This window comes from Schistocerca cancellata, chromosome 3 (assembly GCF_023864275.1).
Source record: "Schistocerca cancellata isolate TAMUIC-IGC-003103 chromosome 3, iqSchCanc2.1, whole genome shotgun sequence".
Lineage (NCBI taxonomy): Eukaryota > Metazoa > Arthropoda > Insecta > Orthoptera > Acrididae > Schistocerca > Schistocerca cancellata.
Genome location: NC_064628.1, coordinates 277,933,317 through 277,954,618, shown reverse-complemented (window position 1 = coordinate 277,954,618; position 21,302 = coordinate 277,933,317).

Sequence of the window (21,302 nt, the reverse complement as noted above, 5' to 3'; positions counted from 1 at the left end):
TCCTGCACTTAACGACGAAGAGCAACGGCGTTTGCCTAGAGTTGTCACTGCCAACAGACAAACAACACTGCATGAAGTTACTGCACAAACCTATGTGGGTTGTACGACGAATATACCCGGTAGGACAGTGCGGCGAAGTTTTGCGTTAATGTGCTATGGAGCAGACGAGCGACACGAATGCCTTTGCTAACACCACGTCATCACCTGTAGCGCCTGTCCTTGGATCGTGATGGTATCAGTTGGGCCCTAGAGGATTGGAAAATTGTGGCCTGGTCATATGAGTCCCGATTTCAGATGCTAAGCGCTGACGGTAAGTTTCCAGTGTAGCGCAGACCCCACGAACTCATGAGCCCATGTTGTCAACAAAGCACTGTGCAAACCGGTGGTGGCCCATAATGGTATGGGTTGTGTTTACATGGAGTGGGTTAGGTCCTCTGGGCCAGCTGAACAGTTCATTGCTTGGAAGTGGTTATTTTAGGCTACCTGGAGACCATTTGCAGACATTCATCGACTTCATGTTGCCACACATGTCACCTGGCCACAATAGTTGTGGCTTTGTTTGAAGAACGTTCTGGACATTTCGAGAGAAGTATTTGTCCACCCACATCGGCCAACATGAATCCCCTCGAATATTTATGGGACATGATCGACATATGATTTCTTGCACAATATCTTGCACCGTCAGCAATTTGGCAATTATTGACTGCTATAGAGCAAGCGGTAAAGTAAACAAAAGAAAAATTCGGAGTAGGAATTAAAATCCATGGAGAATAAATAAAAACTTTGACAGAATTACAATGTCATCGGCGAACCTCAGAGGCAGCAAAGGACTAGGAAGAGCAGTTGAACGGAATGGACAGAGTCTTGAAAGGAGGATATAAGATGAACATCAATAAAAGCAAAACGAGGATAATGGAATGTAGTCGAATTAAGTCGGGTGATGCTGAGGGAATTAGATTAGGAAAGGAGACACTTAAAGTAGTAAAGGAGTTTTGCTATTTGGGGAGCAAAATAACTGATGATGGTCGAAGTAGAGAGGATATAAAATGTAGACTGTCAATGGCAAGGAAAGCGTTTCTGAAGAAGAGAAATTTGTTAACAACGAGTATAGATTTAAGTGTCAGGAAGTCGATTCTGAAAGTATTTGTGTGAGTGTAGCCATGTACGGGAGTGAAACGTGGACGATAAATAGTTCGGACAAGGAGAGAATAGAAGCTTTCGAAATGTGGTGCTACAGAAGAATGCTGAAGATTAGATGGGTAGATCACTTAACTAATGAGGGGCTTGTGGCACAACTTGACTAGAAGAAGGGATCGGTTGGTAGGACATGTTCTGGGGCGTTAAGGGATCACCAGTTTAGTATTGGAGGTCAGTGTGGAGGGTAAAATCGTAGAGGAAGGCCAAGAGGTGAATACACTTAGCAGATTCAGAAGGATGTAGGTTGCGGTAAGTACTGGGAGATGAAGAAGCTTGCACAGGATAGAGTAGCATGGAGAGCTGCATCAAACCAGTCTCTGGACTGAAGACCACAACAACAACAACAACAACAACATGTCGACATCATCAGGTGAACTGACGGACTCAATATTTCTGAAGTGGACTTTCAACGACATGTTGAATCTATGCCACTGCTGCACTGCGCCGAGAAAAAGGAGGGTCGACACTGTATTGGGAGGTATCCAACAGTTTTTGTCGCCTCAGTGTAAACTGGATAACGACAGACTGTTTTTATCACGTGCCTTCCAGATACAAGCTACTTACTATGGTAAGCTACACTTAGGGCCAGTAATCACTTTATCCACCTCAAATCGCACCCATGTAAATTCACTATTTAGGTCTGAGAGAAGTGACTTGCCCACAATTAATTTTCTGGGTTGGGAGATAAAAACCACGAAAAATGATTTCGTGGATGCCTGAACCTGGAAGACTTCACTGTGAGTCAGCTTGACGGCAAAACTTAGACACAGTCATCGGTGGCTAAAATAGCATTGTATCTGTATTCTAGTTTGGAGTACAACATGGCGCGAGTTAGTAGCACGCGCGGCGTGTGAGTGACAAGGTACTGACATCGAATCTATCCAGCTGTGAGGCATGCGTTCGTCTTGGCAGATTTTCTGCTCGCCCAGCAGACATCATACAATCCTCTTCCGAGGCTGGCCCGTGCGGAACACGTTAGAGCCAAGTAATGAAGCTCCACTACTAACCCGCTACTGCAAAACCGCCGGCGCATGCTAATGAGCCGTTTCGTCGTAAAGAGAGGCACCTGTCGCAATCGCGGCCGTCACATCACTTGCGCGCAGGCGGCTGACACGCCACATCACAGGAGACCGGCACTCGTGTCAGGCAGACGTCGCAACTTCCCGCAGCGGAACGCTCGCCTGCAGCCGCAACACAGCCACGTGCCGGCGGCTGATGAAGCGTCACAGGCCACGCTGCAGCTAAAATTAATGTTTGCAGACTTCCAAGCAAATCACTGCAATCAGTTTTCCAACCCGCTCAACGTATGTTCACTGTTTCATTAATAACAGTGCTCCAGGGTAGAAATGGTTGTTTGAAGTTTCACCCGATTTTTCTACTCATTATACCATCGTCAGCCGGAAAAGGAATTCGTTGGGCACATGAATTAAACAATTAGTGTAGATGTTTCGATGCGAGCGAGGTGGCACAGCTGCAGCACACTGAACACATAGTCGGGAGGACGCCGGTTCACATCTCCGTCCATCCGCCCAGATTTTGCTTTTCCACGCCTTCCATAAATCGCTTTAGATAGATGTCAAGATGGTTCCTTCAAATGAGATCGCTGCTTTCCTGCCCAGTCTTACCCCACTAACGGATTGTGCCCCGTCTCTACAGACCTCGTAGTCGACCGGACGTCAATCCTTAATATATCGTGTAACATAGATCTGTTAAAAATTCACATGGTTTAATTCATCTCAGACACTACGGCAGTAATGTAGCTGACGATGTTGACGATAATCATTAGTAAACAGAAGATCTACATCAGCTTCAGGAAAAAACTGAACTTCACAGGAAACGTAGCATTAAGAACTGTTTGATTTTTGTTACCAAATTTCCAGGTGTTAAGATTCCAAGAAATGCCAAATTAGTCTCTTTTGATGTACAGAGCTTTATCTCAAGCATTGCTGTCAAAGATGTTATAGATAATGTACCACAACTATCTATCTGTATCGCAGAGGCACGCAGATAGCCGTACCGTAGGTGCAACAAAAGCGGACAGGTATCTGTAGAGAGGAAAGAAAAACGTGTGGTTCCTGAAGAGGGGCAGCAGCCTTTTCAGTAGTTGCAGGTGCAAAAGTCTGGATGACTGACTGATCTGTCCCTGTAACACTAACTTCCTGTGCAGGTACTGCGAACGGCTGAAAGCAAGGGGAAATTACAACCGTAATTTCTTCCCGATGGCATGCAGCTTTACTGTATGGATAAATGATGATGGCGTCCTCTTGGGTAAAATATTCCGGAGGTAAAATAGTCCCCCATTCGGATCTCCGGGCGGGAACTACTCAGGAGGACGTTGTTATCAGGAGATAGGAAACTGGTGTTCGACGGATCGGAGCGTGAAATGTCAGATCCCTTAATCGGACAGTTAGGTTAGAAAATTTAAAAAGGGAAATGGATAGGTTTAAGTTAGATACAGTGGGAATTAGCGAAGTTCGGTGGCACGAGGAACAAGACTTTTGGTCAGGTCAATACAGGGCTACAAACACAACCTCAAATAGGGGTAATGCTGGAGAAGGTTTAATAATGAATAGGAAAATAGGAATGCGGGTAAGACGCTACAAACAGCATAGTGAACGCATTATTCTGACCAAGATAGATACGAAGCCCAGACCTACCACAATAGTACAAGTTTATATGCCAACTAGCTCCGCAGAAGACGAAGAGATTGATGAAATGTATGATGAGATAAAATAAATTATTCAAATAGTGACGGGAGACAAAAATTTAATAGTCATGGGTGACTGGAACTCGACAGTAGGAAAAGGAAGAGAGGGAAACGTAGTAGGTGAATATGTAATGGGGGTAAGGAATGAAAGATGAACCCGCCTGACAGAATTTTGCACACAGCATAACTTAATCATAACTAACACTTCGTTCAATTATCATAAAAGAAGGTTGTATACATGGAGAAGCCTGGAGATACTGGAAGGTATCAGATGGATTATACAGTGGTAAGACAGAGATTCAGGAACCAGGTTTAAAATAGTAAGACATTTCCAGGCGCAGATGTGGACTCTGACCACAATCTATTGGTTATGAGGAGGTATTGAATAGAATTGGAGAGAAGAGACATTTGTGGCACAATTTGACTAGAAGAAGGGATCGGTAGGCAGGGCATATTCTGGGGCATCAACGGATCACCAATTTAGTATTGGAGGGTAGCGTGGAGGGTAAAAATCTTAGAGGGAGACCAAGGGATGAATACACTAAACAGATTTAGAAGGATGTAGGTTGCAGTAGGTACTGGGAGATGAAGAAGCTTGCACAGGATAGAGTAGCAATGAGAGCTGCATCAAACCAGTCTCTGGACTGAAAACCACAACAACATCAACAACAACCACAACTATTGTTTTCATACAACATTAATCCAGAAGAAGAGTTGTGCCTAGTTATTACAGTGTAATGTTATTTAAATAACATTATTTCTGCTCCAAAGTAGTTATTATAAACAAGTAGATGATTTGGCAATGGGCTCGTCCTTATACACCTTACCAGCAGAAATGTTCATGGACAAGTGGAAGATTCATTATCTTAGGAGTGGACCATTGACAAGAGATTTTATGTATTGGTACATATATGTCGATGATATTCTCTGTATGTGGAAAGGTTCCGCTAAAAAACTCCACAAGTTCATGAAAAATAATTAGTGATCAAATGGTTCAAATGGGTCTCAGCACTATGGGACTTAACATCTGAGGATATGAGTCCCCTAGACTTAGAGCTACTTAAGCCTAACTAACCTAAGGTCATCACACACATCCATCCCCGAGGCAGGATTCGAACCTGCGACCGTAGCAGCAGCGCGGTTCCGGACTGAAGCGCCTAGAACCGCACGCCCACATCAGCCGGCGCTTAGTGATCAATATGGAGTATCAGCTTAAAGACAGAAAACAGCAACCATAAATTTAAAATTTACAGAAGAGCCTCCACTACTGACACGTTCATCACAGCTTCCTCTCAACATGCTACAGCCTACAAACATCCAGTATTACACCATATGATACACCGACTCCTACCTTTACCCATGTCTCAAGGAGACTATGACAGGGAATCAATAGCATAATAGCATAATAATGAATTTCAACTTTATTGACCATATTCTTAATAAAAGAATTGTGCCCATTAGAAAAAAAAGGTAAATCGAAAAGCTAATTGTGCAGTTCACCTTTTACACGTAAAACATAAAACAGGATAAATAACATTTAATATGGAAAGAGCTTCTCAATGCTTTTTTGTGCCCCACGAGCAGAAATTAACTCTCACTTTAATTTAGAATGTAAATAACCAGACATCACGAAAAGTGAGGTTGATGACATTATGCGCCGAGAGTGTTTGCATTGCTACATTGGACAGATTGGAAAGTCTGTCTGCACTAGGCTCATAGAAGTCCGTAGAGGCTGGTGGTCAGAGAAGTTAGATTCATCCTTAAGTCAAGAACCGATATCTTACAAAGTTGAAATATTTATTTTCGCTGTATTCTCATTTTTGGGATCAGCTACGTACTAGGAAATGTGCTCATAACGTGAAACCTAGGTCATAAAGTAATAATAAAATGTGCGATAGAAGTCTATAAAAGAGTTCCGTTTAGTTAATCCAAAATATGAAAGTAGTATGGGATGCGCGGGGGAGGGGGGGGGGGTTCGCGGGGGTTGTTTGGGCAGTGTGACTCAAAGTGTGCAATAGGTACATATCATGTTACAACTGAATCGGAAGTTTTGACGAACTGTTAATATTACAAATAAAACATAAACCTTTCAGATATTTTAATACAGAAATATGTGAATTTGGTAACGCAGCTAAATAGTAAGCAATTTATAGTGTACTCAATATCTTTATGAATAAATACAAAATGAAAAGGATGAGAGCATATGAAAAGTATAGAGAACTGACATACTTAGGCTAAGTTCAAACTGATCTTCATTCCTAAGAATTCCACGTGTCAAATGTTTGTTGATCTGAGTGCCTTCGCAAACAGTCAATTATCGCCCTTTATTTTAGGAATGGAGGATATCTAAATGCGACTGCTTTAGCGTTCACTCTGTAAATCTTCTGCAAATGTAGACGCAGATTCTTAAATCCGCCATCAACATTCTTATGCAGGTAATCAATTTGCTATGGGTGTGGTAAATTAACCAGTACGAAAATGACAACACCCGGTACACGATATTTTATGTACTGCACTGTTATCTGTCAGTTTAGTTCTGTCTTCTGAAACAAATAGGAATGCGGAGATTTAAAATCATGCTCTTGTGTAGCTGCAATATTGTAAACTTTGGCCGGCGTCCTGGTCTACCAGTCCGAAGTATGGTATGATCTGGGACTTTCTATAAACAGTGGAAGCAACTGGCTGTTGAGAGTGGTTGGTGGTGGTTGGGGGGGGGGGGCGGAGTGACAGTGCAGATTATTTTTTTCTCAAGCATCTAATTGCAAGCTTTGCTGTAAAAAATGAATTATGTCTAATCCCGTTCGAAAACCTACTTTGGACGTTGTATTTACAGCAAGATTGTATCAATACACCAGCTACTGTTTCTCATGATATTTTGAAACATTGCGTTTTTGTGAGTGTATCAATGGTTAAATGGTTGGCTCTGAGCACTATGGGACTTAACATCTATGGTCATCAGTCCCCTAGAACTTAGAACTACTTAAACCTAACTAACCTAAGGACAGCACACAACACCCAGCCATCACGAGGCAGAGAAAATCCCTGACCCCGCCGGGAATCGAACCCGGGAACCCGGGCGTGGGAAGCGAGAACGCTACCGCACGACCACGAGATACGGGCCCAATGGTTAAATAAAAGATGATACTGAATTTGTGTTCTTCTAGGTGATCGTAATATTTTGGACAAGAGTGTTCAAAGACGACTTCAATCGTGTTGTACCTGCTGCCCACATATCCAGTTCTTCGTATGCATATCACAATCAGAAAGTTTGCAGTCTGAGCTTAAGTCTTTTTAAAAAGTTGCTCAGAGTGATTCTAGTCAGTTTTGCTAAACACTGACTGATACGAGTTTTCACAGGAAAGTCATTTCATAATTTATTCAGGGTTACCTGGAACCGAAAGTTATTTCACAATCTTGAAGTTAAGTACAGTTTAATATTATATGTGGAACGAGATTCGAGAGGGAAAATTTTAATGAACAAAAAAAATATCTACTTCATAATCACTTATTACGTAAAAATATTTCATATCACCTATTAGGACTGTAGTCAATTAAGCAGCTTCTTTTGGTGCCAAAATCGGATGTAGGTGCTAGGTCACGAACATCACAATTATTCACGACTATGAAACTTCCTGGCAGATTAAAACTATGTGCCGGGCCGAGACTCGAACTCGGAACCTTTGCCTTTCGCGGGAAAGTGCTCTACCATCTGAGCTACCCATTTCTGCAAGGTTCGCAGGAGAGCTTATATAAAGTTTCGAAGGTAGGAGACGAGGTACTGGCAGAAGTAGAGCTGTGAGGACGGGGCGTGAATCGTGCTTGGGTAGCTCAGATGGTACAACACTTGCTCACGAAAGGCAAAGGTCCCGAGTTAGAGTCTCGGCCCGGGACATAGTTTTAATCTGCCAGGAAGTTTCGTATCAGCGTACACTCCGCTGCAGAGTTAAAATCTCATTCTGATTCACGACTTGTTCTTACGCCTGCTAGTGTAAACTGCACTAGCAGGCGTAAGAACAAGTTTTCGTTGGCTCCAGCCTTCGCCTCAGACATCAAAACCCACTCTCCTGTGGGAAACGGAGCATGCCTGACACAATTGAGGGTGCGTACCTAGCGGGGTACACAGTGATCAGCACAGTGGACTCGCATTCGGGGGGACGATGGTTCCAACCCGCGTCCCGCCATCCTGATTTAGGCTTTCCGTGATTTCCTTAAATCGCTTAAGGCAAATTCCGCTATTTTTCCTTCGAAAGGTCAAGGCCGCTTTCCTTCCCTCACCCGAGATTGTGCTCCGTTATAATGACCTCGTTGTCGACGGACGTAAAACACTAATCTCATGCTCCTCCCTCCTCGTAGGGGCCGCGCTTCGCATCCCAAGTGCAGTTTCGAGCCTGGCCATAAAACTGAGCAGTGCCGGCTGGGCCGCCACAGCGTTGGGTCGTGCTTGGAGTCCATGCGGCAGCTGCCTAAACTTTGCCCTTGCACCGCTTTGATATCACAGTGTAGTCCACTAGGAAGTGTTATTTAAAATTTTCGTTCGTGTATGGACGTACGCCATGATTGTTTACGAAATTAATAGTGAAGTGTTCGGATTATATTATGACTTTCTGGCGAATGCAGTTTGCACTACACTCAGGAACTACAAATTATGTGAACGACTAATGAAGACAACATGCACAATGCGGAGTTTCGTTACTCTATAGGTGACGTTAATAATGTCTCTGCACACTTTGCTGATCTTCGTTTGCTTTTGTTTAGATGTACGATCTTCTATTCGAGATAACTGTTGACATTACCACAAGTACTTTATAAGAATATTGTCTCCTTTTACTTGTCGTCGGTGAAAAATGCTAAAGGAGTGTTAGATTCAAGGGTAATAACGGCTATCCAAAGATCCGAATTTACCCGAAGCAATATTTCTCAACCAATGTAACGATGCACGAATTGAAAGCACTCTTCATTGATGAAAATTACCCTAGGACGCACGCTTTGTATAACACATCAGATCATTTGTGTGCCGAAGACCCCTGTTTTAAGCGCAACAGAGTGTTGCCTAAAGAACCAGAAAACCGAACTTAACCTAACATCCGGGAAAAGGTCGCGGCTTTCCTTCTTCGCAGTAGCATTGAAACTTTGGAGAGTCCTTGAAAACTGATAGAGGTTTTTTCTGTGGAGGATACCACTGGAAATAGATAGCCCGAGGAATGGTTTCATACGGACTGCAGTGCAACGCGTGATGCACCGCCTGCATACATATATGCCATAAAATATGGAAAACAAAAATGAATTGGTAGTAAACCATGCAAGACAGCCGAATAAATGCAATCATTTCTTTATTTATTTATCGCGTTGAATAGATTAGAAGTTCGAATCACATAAATAGCTATACACACAATGAATACTAAACTACTACATACCAATACTTCAGCACAGGTCCGCAGCATAATGCAATACAAATGACACCAGCTGTTGGTAAATATCAACGTTTTCTATACGGGGTGAATCACCTAAAACTTGAACCGCAAATATTGCGGAAATGAAAGGTGTCACAGACGAGTGGTTTTCACAGGATGCAGTTTGAATGAAAATGCTATGAGACGATGCGGCCATCTGGATGCAGTTTTAACAACTTTACTTATGTCTTGGCCACACTTTTACTTTTCATCAATCTTACGCATTTCGACTTCCCGTCATTTTCAAAGGCATTGCAAACTGGAGTTCACACCTGTCTCGTGCTCGAAAATGTTGACGTGATACAATGTATCTAATGTTTTTGTATGACTGATATAGCAGTGCCTTTGACAATGATGTAAGGTCGAAACACGTAAGATCGATAGAAAATAAAAGTGTGTTTAAGACGTAAGTAAAGTTTCACAGAACGGACCAGTAGTTAGGGGCTCGTGTTGTTAGCCAATAAATAGATTGTGCCGTGCGGGGTGGCCGCGCGGTCTTGGGCTTCTTGCCACGGTCCGCGCGGCTGCTACTTTCGGAGGTTCGAGTCCTCTCTCGGGCATGGTCGTGTGTGTCGTCCTTAGCGTAAGTTAGTTTAAGTTAGATTAAGTAGTGTGTAAGCTTAGGGACCGATGACCTCAGCAGTTTGGCCCCATAAGACCTTACCATAAATGTCCAAATTTTCCAAGTAGATTGTATTAATATCAGAAAGTGTATTTTCTGTGCAAACATACACCTTTCTATACGGGAATATGCATATTGACATTACCAAACTAAAAGTAAGGTAAATCAGAATGTCATTGGTGTTTTCTGCAGGACTCTAATGCGAATGGTTTACGTGATATGGTATCTTGAACAGTTTCCATGCCGAGACTTGTATCTGCCATTTAACCTGCTTAGTTCCCTGATGCGATGTTCTTATGTTTGCTTACAGAGCGCTTGTATGCTCCTTGAGTGCACTGCGACTTGCTAGTCAGTTCGTGTGTGACAGTCCAAGTATTAGATCTTGAGTAGACGATGAGACTACTAATGCAGAAAAAGCCGACATGCTCATGGTATATGGAGAGTGCATGACAAATATAGTTCGTTCGTGAGCGGTGTCCCAATAGACGTCGACCATCTCGGTAGTTATTTACCAGCTTCTTCAACCAGATACGTGAAAGTGGTAATGTTTACCTGGACAGCGTAGAAGAAGGGATCAAGTGACGACAGAACAGGGGGAAATTAATGTTCTTGCTACTGTTACAGCTGATCCGCACGTTAGCTCCCATGCAATCGCACGAGGAAGTGACATGAGTCAGGGAAGTGTCCAAAGCATTGTCTGACGACAGAGGTTCCATCCCAGTCACATCTCGCTCCATAAAGAGATGCAGGGAAACCACAGTGAGAAACGTGTTAACTTCTGTACGTAAACATTAAGACAGGATATACCAGATGTATCATCTACATTGTTTAGTGTTAAGTCACATTTACCAATAATGGTCAGCAAAACCGACGAAACATGCACTAATGGTCCACTGACAGTCCCCATCGGCATCGTCAAGTTGAACGGCAGCATCCATGGGGTGTAAACGTGTGATGTGTAATTGTGAACCATCAGCTGATAGGCCCGTTTCCATTTATGGAAAACTAAACGCACACAAGTATCGCAGCCTCCTAACAGCATCCTAGGAGCATCACTGTTAGGGGTTGGACGCGGGGATGCGAGAGACGTCGAACACATCCCACATATCCCCCGTTCAGTCCTCAGCTGTGGTCGCCCCGCGTACTTCCTGCACTGAGGTTGACCTCTGACCTGTAGTCGGGTGGGAGATCATTCCGAAGTCTGGCAGGCATCGAAAAACTTATCGATGTGTCGATCGTAGGGCCTCCCCAGTTCATTTTATTGACAGTATTCGGGCATTTTCTGTGGCTGACGATGTCTCTGAGCTGGATGCAGTCATCCACCCTGTTCCAGAGGAAGCCTCTCGACCCGCAAGGTCTGGGCGTTCACAGAGGGTGGGTTTCCTGGTAGTTGGGATCTCCAACATGATCCGTGTGATGGGGCCAAAGAGGGGAAGGAAGCCAGAGTGCATACCGAGGGGAGTCATTTTGGATGTGGAAAGGATGCTCCTGGATGCCATGAAGAGTACAAGGTGCAGCCAACTGCAAGTGTTGGCTCATGTTTGGTACCAATAACGTATGTCGCTTTGGATCAGAGGAGATTGTCTCTGGTTTTGGGCGGCTAGTGGAAATGGTAAAGACAGCCAGTCTTGCTTCCGAGATTAAGAAGGTGTTTATCATCTGCAGCATCGTCCGTAGAACCGACTGTGGTCCTTTGGTGCAGAGCCAAGTGGAGGGTCTGAATCAGAGGCTCGTGGTTCTGTGACCATGTAGGCTGCAGATTCCTTGACTCGCGAAATGGGTTTCCGGGGTCCGGTTTAGGTCAGGAGTCCACTACACGCAGGAAGTGGCTACATGGGTATCAGGGGCTGTGTGGAAGGGACTGGGTGGTTTATTAGGTTAGAGGGCCTGAGGTAACCACAGAAACGGCATCCGTCTAAAAGGAGTCAGGTAAAACACAGTAAGTTAGTCGTAGAAACGATCACTTTTGTAGCAGTAAATTGTGGTAGCTATGTTGGGAAAGAACCAGAGCTCCAAGCCCTAATAGAAATCACTGAAGCTCAAATAGTTACAGGTACAGAAAGCAGGCTAAAGCCGAAAATAAGCTCAGCAGCAATTTTTTCTAATGATCTAACTGTGCGCAGAAAGGATAGTTTAGATACAATTGATGGTGGACTATTTATTGCTGTCAGAAATAGTTTGCCTTGTAGTAAAATTGAAGTAGGTAGTTCCTGCGAAATAGCATGGGCGGAGTTTATACTTGACAGTTGGACTGAACTATTAACTGGGTCGTTTTACAGACGCCTCTCCTCAGAAGATATAGTTGCTGAACAGTTCAAAGAAAACTTGAGTCTTATTTCAAATATACAATTATAATCGGTGGTGACTTTAATCTACCTTCGATATGCTGGAAAAAGTATACATTTAAAGCCGGCGGCAGGCATAAAACATGGCTTCACAACATACGTGCTCGCGGAGCAAGCTGTGAGCACGGAGCAGTGCAAGCACGCTACCCCCACTACTGGACCAGAGCGGAAAGTGGGGAGAGTCTCGTGGGGCACACAACAGTTGCCGCCAATCAATGTAAATCCGCGGCCACCTGCAGGGATATCACTCACGAATTATTACTGCGACAAATGAAAAAAATAAAGGAGAATGTACATGTGCCACATAATTTTATTAGCTTAGTGTATGCCTCTACATTCGTATTAATTTGTGAACTGTTACACAATAAAAGGTGTCACTGAAGTGTGGGATTCTCGGTTATCTTGTACTTTTTGCCCTTTACAATTGCGTTTATGTTCGGAGTAATTGTTATTGTGCATTGTAGGCGCAGCGTGCAGTTTAAATTTCGATCAGACAATGCGTTTCTCAGGCGCGTCTTGGTACATTTCATTGCAGAGAACAGTTGTTCACAAACATACGTGGAACCGAACATTGATATTATTGTAGCCGCCAATTTGTGCAAACGAGGAAAACTATCCTGAGGGAAGTGTCTGTAGAATTACAAAATGTTTTTCTTGTTCTGAAATTTGTCTCTATTCCCTGTCACACTGCAGGTCAATAATTTCTAGTTGCAGCTCAGGACGAATCTTTTCAATATTCGCTGAACATGGAGAGGCGAACAGACCAAAATCTCTGTCTAGTGCTGTCAGATCTTGAAAGTGTTGATCAAATTCTTCCTTAAAGGCCACTAAACTATGTGAATGACGTTCACAGTCTTTGTGAACATCTTTCATGGATGATAATTTAGGAAAATGAGCTAGATTTCCTGTTTCCAGCTGACTCACACAAAGTGTCAATTTCATTTTAAAAGCTCGTATTCGATCTATGAAATGAGTAATTAGCAGATCTTTACCTTGTAGTGAAATGTTCAAAGCATTCAGATGGCTAGTTAAATCTGCTAAGATCACATTTCCATGAAGGCTCTTTCAATTCAGGAGCACACATGTTATTTATTTCCATCAACACATTTATCTCATCTAATAGGCAAAAAAATCGATTTAATAATTCGCCACGACTAAGCCAGCGGACCTCGCTGTAATAAGGCAGGCTACCATACTGGCTTTCTAAATCCTCAAGAAAGCTTTTAAATTGCCTGTGTTGTAGCCCATGCTTCCTTATATAATTGGTTGTACGAACAACAACAACCATCACATTTTTTAGAGTGATACTCTTTGCACATAAGTTTTCCTAGTGGGTCACACAGTGAATGCCCCTTATTTCATTCAGCATTTTCTCCTTCAACAGCGCAACGAAACCTGATTTTTTCCCTGCATTCGGCATGGTCAGTTTTTGCATTTTCTCCTTCAACAGCGCAACGAAACCTGATATTTTCTCTGTCATCGCTGGTGCACCGTTTGTAGACACTGAAACTAACGAATTCCACGACAATCCTATATTTTCAACACTTTCTTCAACACTACTTAATATATCACCTCCGGTTGTAGTGTTCTTCAAGGCTACTACATCGAGTGATAACAACACTTTCGTCCAGAGCTAGAGAATACGCCATAAAATCTTTACAGATATTTGCAAGCTGGCTCTGGACGTCGTCTGCGGTGTCCTGTATGCGACGCATAATGGTCATGTTAGATAATGGCACAATCCGAAACTGTTCAACTTGAGATGGACACATATGTTCCGCTGCAACTACCAAACATTCATTTATTAAATCGCCATCAGTGAAGGGGCGAAGGGATTTTACTAAAAGCAAAGCAGTTTTGTAACTCACTCTGAGAGCTGCCTCAGTTAATTTTTCTTCGTCGTCCAGATCTTCTTCGGGTAGCTTCCTTTTAAGTTTAATAACTTCCTGTGCACGATCTGGTCCATCACATTTTCCACTTCCGTAGTCTTTCGCGTGGTACGACATAAAATGTCGCTCCAAATTAAATTTGCTGAAAGAATTCAGGGTTTTGTGACATTCTAAACATTTTGCAACACCATCTTTTTCTGTGAACAGATACAATTCCTCCCAATGGGGGTTGAACTGCGAAAGCATGGTTGGGGTTACACAACGGCGACTTGACAAGATTCTTAACAAGTGCAATGACTGCTAGAGCTGATTGTAGTGCTTTAAACGTTACACAGTCGGCGCGAATTCAATAGGCACGCTGCGGCCCTATTTAAACGTGCGCGCGCATTTCTCCTCCCTCCCCTCGCTCCATACTCCGCGACCTTGCACCTGCTCGCGATCACGTGCCTGAGCAGACGCGAGTACTCGCGCTCAAAACCGGCCAGTTGTTAAGCCCTGGCATAAAACGTCGTCCGAAATTGTACTGAATGCTTTCTCAGAAAATTATTTTGAACAGTTAGTTCATGAGCCCCCTCGAAGCGTAAATGTTTGCGAAAGCATACTTGAGCTCTTGGCAACAACTAATCCTGGACAAATAGTGAGTACTGTGACAAATACCGGGATTAGCGACCACAAGACAGTTGCTGCTAGGCTGAATACCGTAACACCTACAACTATCAAAAAGAAACGCCAGGTATATCTATTTTAAAAAAAGCTGATAAAAATGCTCTTAACACCGTTTTTAGAGAAAGTCTGCACTCCTTCCGATCTGATCATGTAAACGTAGAAAAGTTGTGGAGTAATTTCAGAGAGATAATGTCGACAGCAATTGAGAAATATATACCACATAAATTAATAAGTGATGGTAGTGATCTCCCATGGTACGCAAAACTGGTCAGATCGCTGTTGCAGAAACAGCTAAAGAAAGCATGCCAAGATTGGCAAAGTTTTGCAGAAGTTCTAAATGTAGTGCGTACTTCAATGCGAAATGCTTTCAATAATTTCCACAACGAAGCACTGTCTCGAAAACTGGCAGAAAACCCAAAGAGATTCCAGTGGTAATACGGAATCAATACCTTAATTGCGCGTTTACAGCGGTTAAGTCACTGATGACAGTGACTAAAGCAGAGTTATTAAGCACGATTTTCCGAAATAAATATAATATAATATAATATAATATAAATATTCCGAACTAAATATTCCTGAATTCCAGTCGAAACAACTGCCAAGATGAGAAACGGAGATAGATATCCACGTTGTCGTAAAGCAGCTTCAATCACTTAATAAAAGCAATGCTTCCGGTCCAAAGTGTATACCAGTCAGGCTCCTTTCGGAGTACACTGATAGAGTACCTCCATATTTAGCAATTATATACAACCGCTATCTCACAGAAAGATCCGTACCTAAAGACTGGAAAATTACTCAAGTCACACAAATACCCGGAAAGGGAAGTAGGAGTAATCTGTTGAATTACATGCCCATATCACTAACGTCGATTTGCAGTAGGGTTTTGGAACATATGCTGTATTCGAACGTTATAAAGTACCTCAAAGAAAACAATTTATTGACACATAGTAAGCACGGATTCAGAAAATATCGTTCTTGCGAAAAACAACTAGCTCCGTATACTTTTGAAATAATAAGTGCTATCGTCAGGGGATGTCAAATTGATACCATATTTTTTGATTTCCACAGGGCTTTCGACATCGTTGCTCACAAGAGACTTCTAACCAAACCGCATGCCTATGGAATATCGTCTCAGTTGTGTGAGTGGATTCATGATTTCCTGTCAGAAAGGTCACAGTTCGTAGTAATAGACAGAAAGTCATCGAGTAAAACAGAAGTAATATCCGTCATTCCCCAAGGAAGTGTTAAAGGGCCTCTATTGTTCCTGATCTATAAAAGCGACGTAGGAGACAATCTCATTGACCGTCTTATACTGTTTGCGCATGATGCTGTCATTTACAGCCTTGGAAAGTCATAAGATGACCAAAACGATAAGATATCTGTAAGGTGCGAAAAGTGGCAATTGACCCTGAGTAAAGAAAAGTGTGAAGTTATCCACATGAGTACTAAAAGAAATCCGCTAAATTTCGTTTACGGGATGAGTCACACAAATCTTAAGGCTGTAAATTCAACTAAATACATAGGGATACCCTAAATTGGAACGATCACATAGATAAATTTGTGGGTAGAGTCAACCAAAGACACCGATTCATTGGCAGAACACTTAGAAGGTGCAACAGGTCTACTAAAGAGACAGATTACACCACGCTTGTCCGCCCTATTCTGGAGTGCTGATGTGCAGTGTGGGATCCGCATCAGATGGGACTGACGGATGACATCGAAAAAGTACAAAGAAGGGCAGCTCGTTTTGTACTATGGCGAAGTAGGGGAGATAGTGCCTCAGACATGATACGTGAATTTGAATGACAATCATTAGAACAAAGGCGTTTTTCGTTGCGACGGGATCTTCTCATGAAATTTCTATCACCGGTTTTCTTCTCCGATTGCAAAAATATTCTGTTGGCACCCACCTACATAGGGAGAAATGATCATCAGATAAAATAAGAGGAATCAAAGCTCCCATAGAAAAATTTAGGTAATCGTTTTTCTGCGTGCCATTCGAGAGTGGAATGGTAGAGAGGCGGCTTGAAAGTGGTTCATTGAACACTCTGTCAGGCACTTTATTGTGAATAGCAGAGTAATGACGTAGATGCAGATGTAGATGTAGACGTAGAAGGCTCTGATCTGCGTAGCTATTGCCCAGTCATCGGCACAGCCTAACTTTCGGAACTGTTGGAGAAGTATCAGATGTATTCTTGCATAAACCAAACAAGCGAGAAGCGGGGACGGATCCATTCAGTAAGCCACTATTCATTTCTTTTGGAAAAATAGTGTATTTTCCTTTCATTGCGGCCCATTTCCTTCTAGTTAACATGTTGTCTATTAATTTTTTTGTCCATCTCCACGGAATAGGTTTTAATATTTTATAAGAGAAAATATTTTATATAGGAACCCATACTTCCAAACCGTACAATAAGATACACTTTGAACAACGAAGAAATTGATGTTTTCTGCTTCATTTCGTATATTGCTTCTATAAATGTTTTTAATGATAAGAGTTGATCAGCGTAGCTCCGTCCTGGTCGCACTACAGCTGGCTGAGCAGGAAATTTCTGACAGATCATTGGACTAATCCTATAGAATTCTTTCTACGAACTCGTAAATATACTCAGTAGTGTAATAGTTCTTTGGTTCGTCCGATGACTTGCTTGGTTTGTGTTTCATTTTGATTTTTGATTACTTCATTTCTTGTGAGCCTATACCAGATAGTATAACGTCAGCGTAGAAATCCGTCATCTATCTGTTTACATAGTTCCCAAAATGCAGAAGAAATTCTGCATAGATGTCATCACTTCCCGGTGTCTTTTCTGGTTCAAGAGATTCAAGGGAAACAGAAATTTCTGATTCAGATAAAGTTCTTGGGAGACCAAATTGTTCATTAGCGTCCTTTTTTTAACAATGTAAGTTTGCGTATGACGTATCTTGCCTGAGGTCTTTTGGCGCACTTAATTATGACAGTAAGTGTGACGCAGTCATTTTAGCTGATATATGAGTGACTTCCATTACATTTATATTGTCTCCGCCAAGGTTCCTTAGCGATGAACATGCTCCATTAATTAATGTCTGAGCTGTTAGCTGTTAAAAAACGCGGCTGTAGTAGAATTATAAGCTTTATAATTGAAGCAGCAACCAGCCACAAGCATGGTTTAAAAAAGTGTACTTAATTCAAACCAGTACAGGTCTCGCTTTTATTACAAATCCGTCTTCCGATGAGTCTCATCAGCTTTTCTATCTTTCCCGCTCGGGCCTCATTTCGTATTCGTTACTGGTGTGGTGGTTGTTCCTGTACGACGACTTCGTGTTTTCTATAACGCTAAATAAAGCAAGTCGTTGTTTGACGGTGTTACCAAAAATCTACAAAAGTTATAGTCCAATTTTCTTCAGATTTTTAAGTGACACTCTAGTAAACGTTCATACAAACAAAGTCTACATATTTTAAATATGTTGGGTACATAAATATATATGTATATATACAACGTAAAGGGCCAACGTTTTTAGTGAAAATCTCGAAAAGTTCTTCACCGATCTACGTCAGCGTTTTACACGACACTCGAATAAAAGCTCGAACAGACATAAGCTACACATAAGGGGAGACGATATTAGCAAAAATAATTTCTGGACCGATTTACTTATTTACTTCAACGATACTCTGATAAATGTCCGGTCAGGCAAAGCTGTAATTTTTTTTATAATAATGTATAAGTTTTCTGTTCAAAGCGACCTAAAAAAATTGCTTTGTTCTACTGTGGTGTTAAAATCTGTGTTTTCGTTTTCTTTTTCGCAATCTTAACTACTGTAGCAGGGCACTGATAGCATTTGAGAAACTGTTTCTCCTAGACATATTCTTTCTTTTCACATCGGTGGTAGGCGGTGAACTCCTTTTCGTTAAATTTTACAGAAGAATCAAAAGCGGTTTCTTAAAAAGTATATTATGTTATACAGATAATATTGCTACATGTTTAACTATACTGTAGGAGCCTAGATATTGACAGATTAGCGAAATCCATGCACTTGCAAATCTCTATTTTGCCATGGGTACTGGAGTTACGAGCTTTTCACAGACAGATGAAGTTACGTGGTTTTCATTCTCTACCACCGACGTTTCAGAGTAAACAATGATTACATACACAGAAAAGTGTTGTTTTCTTCCCTGTAGTTCATTTTAACAGATAATAGGAACGTTGCGTGTATGGATTACAATACTACTGCAAAATCTGAATCGTGTGAACCTGTTTTTAGATTAAAATTACTGGCATTGAAGCAACTATTCTCAAGATCTAGCAGCTGCAGAGGTCCCTCTTATACCAGTGATCCTAATCGATTTACCCATTCATTTTAAGCCACTTCAGTTCCCAGTCCAGGTTTCTTTTACAATAACAATAAAAAAGGCTCAATATCAGGGTGAGGGGGGTGGGGGTGGTCATACAGAGTGGGAATAGGAGATGGGGAGAGAAAGAGAGAGGTGGTCAGGGACAAGTGGAGTTAAGTGGTGCACAGAGAGACAACGGAGGAGCAGATGGACACATTGCGGAATGAAGAAGAAAATTAAGACATATATCTATTATCTACACAAATTTAGCAATTGTGAAGAATTTCCGGGTTCGCTAGTGCATTATAAAGTAAAGCGAATTTTGCTTATGCAGCAAGTGCTGTTTCATTCTCTGTAAACACCTGTAAGATACCATATTATGGCAGTGTACATGCTTAACATGTATAAAAAGTGGACTAACTTCACAGGAATACCAAAAGCAACATTGTTTCTGCTAATGTCTGATCTATAAAGAAATAAAAACCATAGCGAAAAACAAATGAAGTTTTGCTCGATATGTTGCGCAGTGTCTCTAGAACGGCTGTCGATCGCGTCGCGTTGCACTTTTCATTTCGGAGTGCACAATGAGCACGTAAAGATGTCTACGGTAATTAATTGTCTCCCACCAAGGGTGAAGTGAAGGTCGACAGCTTTCTTCATGCTATGGGATTCCGCCTTATTTCATGCATATTACATAACGGAACGGTCACGTATGGTAACAAAGTGTGACCAGGAGGCAGGAAGTTTGTAGCAAGACGTGCAGACGTTCATGATGTAGGAGGTCAGGGAAAGAAGTGATTGTCAACCGATAATCTCGTTCGGCGAATAAATTAGGCGATTCGAGACAACCGTCTACGAAGGACAGTTCAGAGCAAGCGAAGAGGAATGTTCTCATCATGCATTGTCCGTCTTCATAACAACGCTGTTCTGCCCACTGTAGCTGCAACAAAGACCTTCCTGCAGCGTTATTGATAGGACCTGTTTGATCACCCATCCTGGCTTAGAGAACAGTATTTTGGCGCGTACTATGAGCTGCATACTAGCGTGGGGAATTGGCGGAAAGCACAGACGGCTGGTATCAGTAAGAAGAGTATTTGAAACTTGGTAAGACGCCACGACAAATCTTTCCGTCGGAGCGGGTATTATGTAGAGAAATAGCTGGAAGGTGTAGCCAAACGCTGAAGGTAAACGTTCTTGATATTTAGAATGTCTTCCATTTCGCCTCCGCTCGGATCTCTAAAGGAAATAGCCCTCGTAATTTGGTCGGCGGGGCGGTGGGTGGGTGGGGGGGGGGAGTGGGGGAGGGGTCGTTAAAAAGAACCGTATGAGTCACGTCTTGTGCCAAATTCATTTTAGCAAAAATGATTTTAGGATTATCTGGCTGGCTCTGCTTATCGGCTTTACACATTGGTCCCTAATTATAGTAACAAGAGTAAATCATAAACATAACTTGAGAAAATGCTAAACCATGTCAACAAGGCCAGCGAAGTCACAGACTGTGCAATATAAACAGTGGCAAAGAAGATAGCGCTAGAAAGCGAAAATGCGCAGAAACATTCAGAAAAATTGAAACGAAAGCTTTAGGGAACGAAAAATAGGCTGAAAACTATTTTAAATCCTAGAGCCGTCGTGAAATCCATGTTGGAAAGATTTACTAACGGTATTCTCACAGAAGTAAACAATCGTCTAGGCGTAGAACAGAGTGTCAAGGGTTTTAAAGATCCTATTGACAACAATTTGGAAGTAACTATACCAGCGGCAGCAAACCTTGATGTGGAGAAATGGAAACGGATAAACCGGCACTTACAAAATGGTTCAAATGGCTCTGAGCACTATGTGGGACTTAAATTCTGAGGTCATCAGTCCCCTAGAACTTAGAACTACTTAAACCTAACTAATCTAAGGACATCACACACAACCATGCACGAGGCAGGATTCGAACCTGTGACCGTAGCGGTCGCGCAGTTCCAGGCTGTAGCGCCTAGAATCACTCGGCCACTCCGGCCGGCCCGGCACTTACACGTTGGAGTGAAAGTCACAGAGTAAAGATAAATTCTTGACGGGAGAGGTCAAACAAGTTGATACTTAGCGGCAAAGATGTAGATGTGGAGTAAAAA